The sequence below is a fragment of the Hylobates moloch genome, unplaced genomic scaffold (assembly GCF_009828535.3).
Source record: "Hylobates moloch isolate HMO894 unplaced genomic scaffold, HMol_V3 SCAFFOLD_4, whole genome shotgun sequence".
In the NCBI taxonomy this organism is placed as follows: Eukaryota; Metazoa; Chordata; class Mammalia; order Primates; family Hylobatidae; genus Hylobates; species Hylobates moloch.
In genome coordinates this window covers 134,730,180-134,740,948 of record NW_026652279.1, presented here as the reverse complement: position 1 = coordinate 134,740,948, position 10,769 = coordinate 134,730,180, and positions in this window count along the sequence as shown.

Sequence of the window (10,769 nt, the reverse complement as noted above, 5' to 3'; positions counted from 1 at the left end):
TATCTATGTAGTCAGGCATTGAGTATAACTCAGGTTATGACTAAAGGTCAGGGTGCCTCCCCAAGCCTCACCTGTTTTTTTGCTACTAAAGCCGTGGCAGTAGTAGCAGGCAACAGCAATACCAGAATGTTAAGAGGCCACTCACCTCAGGAAATCCAGGCATGCCTGTCAAAGATATATGAGCTGCATTCACACTCTGCAATGGCAATCAATCAGTTTTTATACATCCCAGCACTTTGGGAGGCTGAGATGGGTGAATCACTTGAGGTCAGGAGTTCGAGACCAGCCTGGCTGACATGGTGAAACCGCATCTCTACTAACAATACAAAAATTAGGTGGGTGTGGTGGCATGTGCCTATGATCCCAGCTACTCAGGAGGCTGAGGCAGGACAATTGCTTTAACTCGGAAGGCGAAGGTTGGGGTGAGCAGAAATTGAACCACTGCACTCCAGTCTGTGTGACAGAGTGAGAGTACATTAAAAAAAAAAAAATTGTGGGCCAGCTTTGGGAGGCCGAGGAGGGCAGATCACCTGAGGTCGAGAGTTCAAGACCAGCCTGACCAACATGGAGAAACCCCATCTCTACTAAAAATACAAAAAGTTAACCAGTCGTGGTGGCGCATGCCTGTAATCCCAGCTACTCGAGAGGCTGAAGTGGAAGAATTGCTTGAACCTGGGAGGCCAAGGTTGTGGTGAGCCGAGATTGTGCCATTGCACACCAGCCTGGGCAACAAGAGTGAGACTCCATCTCAATTTAAAAAAAAAAAAAAAATGGTGGATAGTATGTTTTTTTATGCAGAACATATTTTAATCATTCAACAAATATTTGCAATCCACCATAATTCATAATTCAGGCATTGTGTAAGTTTCTGAGTTATAAAGAGGATTGGTATGTGGTACCCCCCTAAGGAGCCTACATCTTTGACAGGGATAAATACAGGGACTATTAAAATACAGAATGAAAGGACAAATACAGAAATCTGTGGGAGCTTCATGAAGTATGGAAGAAATTCCTAATTTTTCAGGTGGGAAAAACAGCTAGTAAAGATGTCAGAAAAGAAGTGTTGTCTGAGCTGAGTAGAAGAGAAAATGAGAAAAATGGTCAAGAGAAGGGGCAGTAAGTGCCCAGAGATGTGGTAGAGTATGATGTAAGACCAGAGCTATCCAGAGCATAGGCTGACTTGCTAGATAAAATGTGGTGTCGAGGTAGGAGGAGTGAGTGATAAGGCTAGCAAGGTAGAAATGTGCCAGAATATACTCCATGCCGGTGTAAAGCTTCTTTGTTAATCCCAAAGACAATGATGAGCAGTAGTGGCAGGGCAGTGGTGCCATAAGGTTTGTGTTTCTGAAAGACACCTTGGGCTGTGATGTGGAGGTTGGACTGATGAAATCTATGACTGCATTGGGTTATTGCGCTAGTCCAGCAAGAGATTATAAATACTGGAGATAGGGCAATAACAGAGGAAGTAGCAAAAGGGAACAGTTCAAGAGATGATTAGGAAATGACAGGACTTGGTGACTGATTATGAGTGTGAAATAGAGAAAATCCGGAATAATCTCCATGTGAATGGCTTGGAAGTTTGAAAACAATGTTGTAATCCAACAACACTATGAACGCCGAGAGGAGCAAAAGGGAAACTAGGAGGCTAGATTTACTGCATTTTGTCCGTGCAGATGCAAAAATCCTCTGGGATGTCCAAGTGAAAGATATTCCGTATACAGTTGGAAAAACTAGTTTGGAAGTCAAAAGCAATGACTTGGCTGGAGATATTTGGGAAATGTTGGTAAGCAGTTGTTGGTTGAGGCAGTGGATTTAGATGTGATTGTTCAAAGAGAATATGGAGCTTAAGAATTAAACAGGAAAAAGGACAAAACCCCAAGAAGCCCCAACTTTTTAAGACTCAAAATCCTACAATGACAATAGGAAACCAAAAGGAATGGTCAGAGAAATGGGAATATCATTAGAAATGTGTGCCGTTGTGGAAGACAGGAATGGAAAGAGTTTGAATCTGGTGAGATAAAAATGAAAATCATTATTTTATGTAGAAAATAGAGGGTTACTTGTTAAAAACAGTTCAGTAGAGTAGTGGAAAGGGAAACTAGATTGGAATGATTTGACCAGTGAATAACTAAAGGAGATAATGTTAATATTGGATATACGGTTTGTGAAGCACTTTGGATACAGTAAAGAGTTATGCAAATACAGTCATGAGTCAATCAACGATGGGGATACCTTCTGAGAAATGTATCATCAGGAGATTTTGTCATTGTGCAAACATTGGAGAGCGTACTTACAAAAACCTAGATGATATAGCCTACTACATACCTAGGTTATGTGATAGCCTATGGCCCCTAGGCTACAAACTTGCATAGCATTTAACTATACTGAATACTGTAGAAAACTATGGTGCAATGCTGAGTGTTTTTGTATGTAAACATAGAGAAGGTATAGCAAAAAAATAGTATTAAAGATAAAAAGTGGTACACCTATACAGGGCCCTTACCATGAATGGAGCTCGTGAGACTGGGAGTTGCTCTGGTGAGTCAGTGAGTAAGTGGTGAGTCAATGTGAAGGCTTAGGACATTACTGTCCACTACTGTAGACTTTATAAACACCGTACACTTAGGCTACACTAAATTTATAAAAAATAATTGTGCAATGATTTAACTGCTACGATGCCACTAGGCAATAGGAATTTTTCAGCTCTATTATAATCTTATGGGATCACCATTGTATTAATATGTGCAGTCCATTGCTAACTAAAACATCCTTCTTCAGTATGTGACTGTATAAAATAGGCTTCTATCAATGTACAATCTCAGGTGTAGCCTCTGAACTTGGACCTATCCTTTAAGATAACTAATCTCTCTATATTTAATTTTCTTATCTCAATGATAAGAGAATCATAAATGATAGAATCAATAGATTGGTAGTAGAATCTAAACCAACACTTTATCCTCAACACAAATCCCCCCTACAACTCTATCCATCCTCTGTAGTGAACTCATTACCTTAAGAAGACTCCTGTCCATTTACTGTACAGCTCCAGTCATTAGAGGCCCTATCAGGACATTCTGTTATTATGTCCTGTGGCCTCTTCCCGGCCCTAGATGGTTCAGGGATCTTCCTTTCTTGCCCGCAGGTACATCTCAGACATTTGATCTCTGCCACCACTATCCCTGCCCTGAAGTTTGAGGATCAAGAAATCATATCCTCACCTCTCCTTTACTAGCTGTTTTCAAAGGTGATCACATATGTATGTGTCAAGAATTTTGGGGGAGAATACTGAATAATCAGAATCTCTATGTGTGGGGTAGGAACAGGGAATATAATTTGGAAGAATACTCCATTTGATTCTAACACACCAACCATCCATCTTAGTTAAAATAAATGGTATTTTGTTTTTCTCTTTTCAGCTGTATCATCATTAAAAATAAAAAGAAATCTGTTATGGGCTGAATTGTAGCCTTCCAAAATTCCTATATTAAAGTCCTAGCTCCCCAGTGCCTCAGAATGTAACTGACCTTGGAGATAGTGTTTAAAGAGGTAATTAAGTTAAAATGAGGTCATCAAGGTAGGTTAATCCAATATAATGGGTGTCCTAACAAGAAGAGGAAATTTAAATACAGGTACAAAGGGAAGGCCATGTGAAAACATGGGGAAAAGACAGCCATCTGTAGACCAAGAGAGAGGCCTCAGAAAAAGCCAACCCTGCTAACACCTTGGTTTCAGACTTCTAGACTCCAGAATTACAACAAAATAAGTTTTTGTGGCTTAAATCACCAAATCTGTGATATTTTATTTTGGCAGCTCAAGCAAACTAATATATAATCTAATTAAAACATTGATTCCATTCTGTGACTAGGGCATTTTAAAGGGTTTCTAAGTGATTTCTTTGTTAATCCTGTCTAGAATTGTGTCTAGAGTCAATAGTAAACCCAGTTTATGGCATGTGGTTTGCAAGATCTGTTTTCTTCATCCCTTTAAAAATTGGAGATGTACATATATTCAGCCTTTCAGTACCTCTCTTGTCCTCCACAGATCACTAACACAAGCTCATTTTGTATCCAGAATGTAATCTCAGTGGGTAATGAGATTCAAGCTCATTAGAGTAATTATGTACTCTCTTTTTATCCCTTAACTAATCTCAGGCTACAGTTGTTTTTCTCAAGTGTCTTCCTTCTTTCCAGCCAATCACGTCGACAGAGATGATAAAAGCAAATTAGAATGTGGCCAAGTTCATCTTCTTTCTGTCATCTTTCACAGGAAGTGGGCTTTGGGAAATTCTTGTTCTTGTTCTGACTATATTTAAATTTGCAGTCTTTTGCATTTTTGTTAGCTTTATCTTAATCTGGGCTTTACTCTACCTACCCTCTCTAACAGGTTAAGGGTGCTCTTCGTGTGTTTCTGGATGATTTCTCTCTCCTGCTCTCTTTTGTATGATGGAAGTATTGAACTTGGTTGGAGTCAAAGCATTCGAGTGCCATCTATTACCCATGCGACCTGGGTCAAGTTGCTTAATCTAAGTTTCTTTGTCACATAAAGCTAAATCATATCACATCTTATAAGGAACACCATTATGAAATTATGATTAAATTACATAATACATGCAAGAACACCTTATAAATTATGTATTTCAGGTATATACTAAACTTTGTTATTACTATTACTGTTATAACATATCTTTTAGTTCTGTGTTCAAGAGATACTTATAGAGCCACATTAGTCTCTTCATTTGCATTTAATTTTTATTTTTTTTATTTTTTTTGAGATTGGGTCTCACTTGGTTGACCAGACTGGTCTTGAATTCCTGGCCTCAAGCAATCCTCCCATCTCAGCCTCACAAAGTGCTGGGATTACAGTTGTGAGCAACCATAGCTGGCCCAGCATTTTATTTTTATTTTTAACTTAGATTTTATAAAATTCAACACATAAAAAAGAGTATGTAGTGAAAAATCTCCTTCCTATTTCTCAATCTCCCTTAACTCAATGTCACTATTTGGGAGCAACCAATATTTCTTATGGATGCTTCCAGAAATATTTTATGCATATCCATATATATCTTTTCTCCTCTCCCTACCTTTTTACCCACATAGTGACATCCTATCGCTTCCTTTACATACCCTCATCTTTTTTTTCTCATGCTGTCACAATCTCTTTGCTGGGAATTTCCTCTCTTCATTGAGTTGTTGCTCATTTACATTCTCTGATTTGGGTTCAGACGTTTATTTTCTCTCAAGTTTTAAAATCTATTCTTTAACAGTCCATTTTATACACTTAACTTTGCACAATATGGTGATAGGTTCCTTGCCCCTGTGATCATCAATGGAAGAAGAGAAGAAATCACCACCTTTGGCAGCAAGCAACATTTGGTTCTTACAGACCGAATGTAAGATCTGTTTTTGTTGTTGTTTGTTTTTGAGACAGGGTCTTGCTCGGTCATCCAGGCTGGAATGCAGTGGTGTAATCACGGCTCACTGCAGCCTCGACCTCCCAGGCTCAAGCGACCGTTCCACCTTAGCCTCCCAAGCAGTTGGGACTACAGGTGCACACCACCACACTTGGCTAATTTTTTTTATTTTTTGTAGAGACGGAGTCTCACTATGTTGCCAAGGCTGGTCTCAAACTCCTGGGCTTAAACTATCCTCCTGCCTTGGCCTCCCAAAGTGCCTTGGCCTCCTACAGTGGTGTGAGCCACTGTGCCCAGCCAAGATCTGTTTTTAATTAAAGGTGGTGTTTTAATGTTTTCATGAAAGGCATTACAACATAATGGAGGGAGGTCATGCTTTAGAGTCAGCCAGACCTAACACGTGGCTCTGAAGCTCTTAAACTGTTTGGCACTGGCCAGGTTCCTGAACCTCACCTCACTGAGTCTTCATTTCCATATTTGAAAAGCGGAAATAATAAATAACTACCTCAAGGGTTATATTATGTGAAGTATGTATAGTGGGTGGTATATCATACATGCTTCATAAATATTATTGATCCTCTTGGTTTTACTACTATTTTACATGTATCACATTAAATATTTTCTCACTTAAAAAAAAACAAGCAGTACAGAGAATAGAATCGGAATGAAATAATTTAGTAATAAAAATAGAAAATACTTTCACATGAAGGAGAGGTGAAATCACGCTAAAGACAAGATGCTCTATTACAACATCTAGTGTTGTTATAAAATCATGAGTAGCTCAATATTTAGAGGAAAAGACAACAAATAGCAAATTAATGTAATAAAAACAGTAGTTTATATATATTTTATTCTGCTTTTCTTAAATGAGGAATATGTTCTGAAGACTGACCATAATGGAACAAAATTAATTTCCTTTCCACAAGAACTCAAACTATTCTGTTTTATTCATATATAGCATGTTCGATATACCAGGTGTTTCATAGAGAGAGAGAATGTAGGAAAGCTTCTATAAAGATATAGTTTAAATTTGAAGATTTTGTTTCCTCTCATTTGAATTCAATGAAGTAAATGTAAGACACAATTGGACAAACAGTCAATGGAAACTCATTTCTTGTTGATACAACTACATGTCTGTAAACTCTTTCTTGTTATTGAAGTTATTTGCCAGGGACTTAAAAAAAACAAAAAGGCTCATGACAACCCAATAGGCCTGCCTTGATCACTGTCATGAGGTGATTCAAGTGGACTATACTGCATGAAACCTCGAACACAATAGTTGAAATCTCTGAATGTAGCGGTTTAATCAGGGTGGAGAATATATTGCGGGGGCGATTAAAAATTGCATCAGAGAAATAATGATCCATCCTTTAATTACTTTCCTTTGTAGTTAGCTTAGATCAATATCAATTGTTTGTTTTATTCAAGGTCTTTTATTTTTCCTTTTTAAAGAAGACATTGCGTGACTGTGCAAGTACAAGAACTAAGAGAGACTCATAAGCACTTGGCAGAGAAGGTTCAAAGTGCGTTAAAAGTGACAGACATTAGTTCCTGCAAAGAAAGGCCTGTGCTGTGAAATACCTAACAGTTCATCCAGAATAAGAGTCAAAATGAGGTTATCATCTTTTGTCTAATTTTTACCAAGGTATGGCAAACTCTTAATAAATGTATGACAACAGAAAAGTTTGAGGTTATATATATATTGGTGTTTGGTTTTGGTTAATTTTTAAACATTTTTGTGGGCATATAGTAGGTGTGTATATTTATGGGGTACATGACATGTTTTGAAGCAGGCATGCAATGTGTAACAATCACAGCATGGGAAATGAGGGGTATCCATCCCCTCAAGTATTTAACCTTTGTGTTACAATCTGATTACACTCTTAGTTATTTTTAAATGTACAATTAAATTATTTTGACTGTAGTCACCCTGTTATGTTATCAAATACTAGGTATTAATAATCACATCATGGAGAATGGGGTATCCACCTCCTCAAGCATTTATCCTTTGCTAGTTGTTTTAAAATGTACAATTAAGATATTGACTATAGTTACCCTGTTATGCTATCAAATACGAGTTCTTGTTCATTCTTTCTATTTTTTTACCTATTAGCAATTCCCACCTGCCCATCTCCCCCAAAAAATGAATGAATAAAGAAAATGTGATACATATACATATTGGTGTTTTTAAGTGAATCTTCTGAGTGTTCCCTTGAATGAAGCTACCCAGTGGAGTAGCTTCATTACTGTAGCTGCCACTTTTAATCTTTCCTAGGGTTCTCATTGTTAGTGCCAAGTGTTGTTACTATTATTGTTGTTTTATTTTTTGCCAAGGAAAATGAGGAAATGAATATTAGCTTTTTTAAAAACAAAGGACGCCCCAGAAGCAAACCCGAATTTCTCATTCCATGCCAAATCGGAAAGAATGTATGGAAGTAAATGAAAACATACTTTCAGGGTGGCCTATTTTGAGGGCACATCTTGTGATCTGCGAGGGACGTTGCACCTGGTTCCCAACACTGATGTCACAGACAAAACCACATACTCCTTTTGGGTGTGGCATCATACTGGGGCATTGTACCTCCTTTAAATTAGATTCCATTGACGGAAAATTTATACATAATTTGGAAGATAATCTAGAAACAGTCCAGGTGTTCATGTGAATGCTAGAATGGACATCATCCCTTCCTGCGATGGCAGGGGCTGTCACAGATCTTCTTTAAGGGATTGTGTCTCCGAGCTCAGAAGTCATTGTGTCACCCACATTGGTGGGTTAGCTTTACAAAGAGTTATGTTGCCACATTGCTGGGTCACATTATCCTGCCTCATCCCTGCCAAAGGTAAATTCACACAGGGCATTTCTCTTGTGGTTTTGTGGCCTCACATTTTTCAACCCATTACTAGGTAGTGTCATAAAGATTTAAGAGGCCGGGCACGGTGGCTCATGCCTATAATATCAGTACTTTGGGATGCCAAGGCGGGCAGATCATTTGAGGTCAGGAGTTTGAGACCAGCCTGACCAACATGGTGAAACCCCATCTCTACTAAAAATACAAAAAAAAATTAGAAAAATTAGCTGGGCCTGGTGGCGCATGCCTGTAGTCCCAGCTACTCAGGAGGCTGAGGCAGGAAAATTGCTTGAACCAGGAGGTGGAGGTTGCAGTGAGCCGAGATCACGCCACTGCACTCCAGCTTGGGCGACAGGGCAAGACTCCATCTAAAAAAAAAAAAGAAAGAAAAAAAACAATTAAGAACATGGGCTCTTGGGGCAGTTTGGGTCTGAGTCCCCAAGTGGCCGTGTGACCTAACCACTGTGCCTCATCTCTTCATCACTGCCTTTTTCATGAGGTTGTCTTAAAGAATAAGAAAATACACAAAAAGTGGTAGAATACTAACTGACTCATTGTAAGTATGCAGTAAATGTAAGCATTATTATTAGTGATATATAGTAATCACTATGTAACTAGGTTTAATTTAAATGTCAGAGAATGAAGTATTTTGTCAAGAATTGAATAGAAACTTCTCTTTGTCAAAATCCTTGTAGATATTCCTCCAATCCTTATATGAATATATTTATAATATTTCCCAACACTAGTATAGTAAATAGTATAATATTTCCTAACACTAGTAATATTTCCCAACACTAGTATAGTAATGTAACTTCTGAAGATAATCTTGCAGTGCCTCAGAATATCCTTCTGAACATGATTGATCATTATAAAAAATTGAAAAAGGCATGGAAGTTTAGAATCAATATGCATTGACCCAAGTAATCCCCTTGAAGATTCCAAGATTGTAATGCATAAGCTACCTGAGGATTTCTTTCCCATACAATTTGCTTTTAAAAGGGAAAAAATAGCACACAAATCCAACCAAATGATTCCAGTTAGTTATAGCTAATGGACATTTCACCATGCTTCTCAAATTTCTCACACTTGCACATTTATCTCTTTTGAATAAGGGCTTTTAGATACATTTCCCAAAAACTGAAACTAGAACTTGTGCTTGTGTGTCTATAAATTCCTGTATAAAAGATGGATGCTTAGAGTGCACAGCCAAGACATACACATTCAGAAATTTAAAGACCTTATTTGATAAACAAGGAAGAATGAAATCAAGTAAATTAAAATTTTAACTCAAGAAGCTAGAAAAGTAGCAACAAAATAAACCCAAAGAAAGCAGGGAGAATTCATAAATGTCAAAGTAGAAAATAATAAATTAAAAAATAGAAATAAATAGGATTTATAAATAATCTAAGATCAGTTTCAGTGAAAAGTACAGAAAAAATCTGGCTGTTTTAGTCAAGAAAAACATAGTAAAAATTTAAATGTTATAACTATAGGCCAATAAGAAATTAAAAATTATCAGAGAATATTATTCATAATTCTTTGCCAATCTACTTGGAAAAACTTGATGAAATATATAATTTTTCTAGGAAATATATACATTTTAAAAATAGAGAAAAAGGAAGAAGTTAAAACAACAATGAAGCAACAAATAGTCACAAAAGAAATAAACAAAGTTGTCAAAATATTACTCCCTTTTTGTGCATCCTCTCATAGGTCTTACGATAATTTTTTAGAAAATCTTTTTATAATAAACTATGTTTATGCTAATGAAGCTATTACATATCATATAAAACTCTGGACATTAAAGTATATTTATTACTTGTGGCTAGCATAACCCGTTACTAAAACTTGACAAAGGTAACAAGAAGAAATAAGATTCTAGGATACAAAATCATAAGAAAAATTAGCAAGCACACCAAAACATTGAAAAGAATATTAGGTTTTGGAAAAACACCATTTAGTTTAGAAATGCAGTGATAGCTTAACACTAGGAAATCTAGTATGTAATTTACCACATTGATAGAACAAAAGAAACAAAATAATAAAACATATTTTATTATAATAAATGTTAGAAGTGCCTTTGATAAAAATTAAACACTTTATTATAAATCTCTCAGTAAACTAGAGATAGAAAGATGTTTATATTATCTGACAAAGCATTCTTATCACAAATCAAAGCTAACATTATTATGTGAATGTTAAAAAATAAAGAAACTTGCAATATAATCATGCTTATGATTTTTCAATATTTTTCTGGAGGAACACCCAATGAAAAAAAGTAAGCAAAAGAAATAAAAGGTATATCTCTTAGTGGTACTAAACCTACCATTACTTGCAGAGGGTAAAATTCACTACCTGGAAAACCCAAGAGAGTCAACCGAAAATAACTAGATCTAGTAACTGAGCTCAGAAAAGAGGTCAGATACGAAATAAAGACAATGACACAATGAAGAGCTTCCTTTTTTTTTTTTTTTTTTTTTTTTAAGACGAGTCTCACTCTGTTGCCCAGG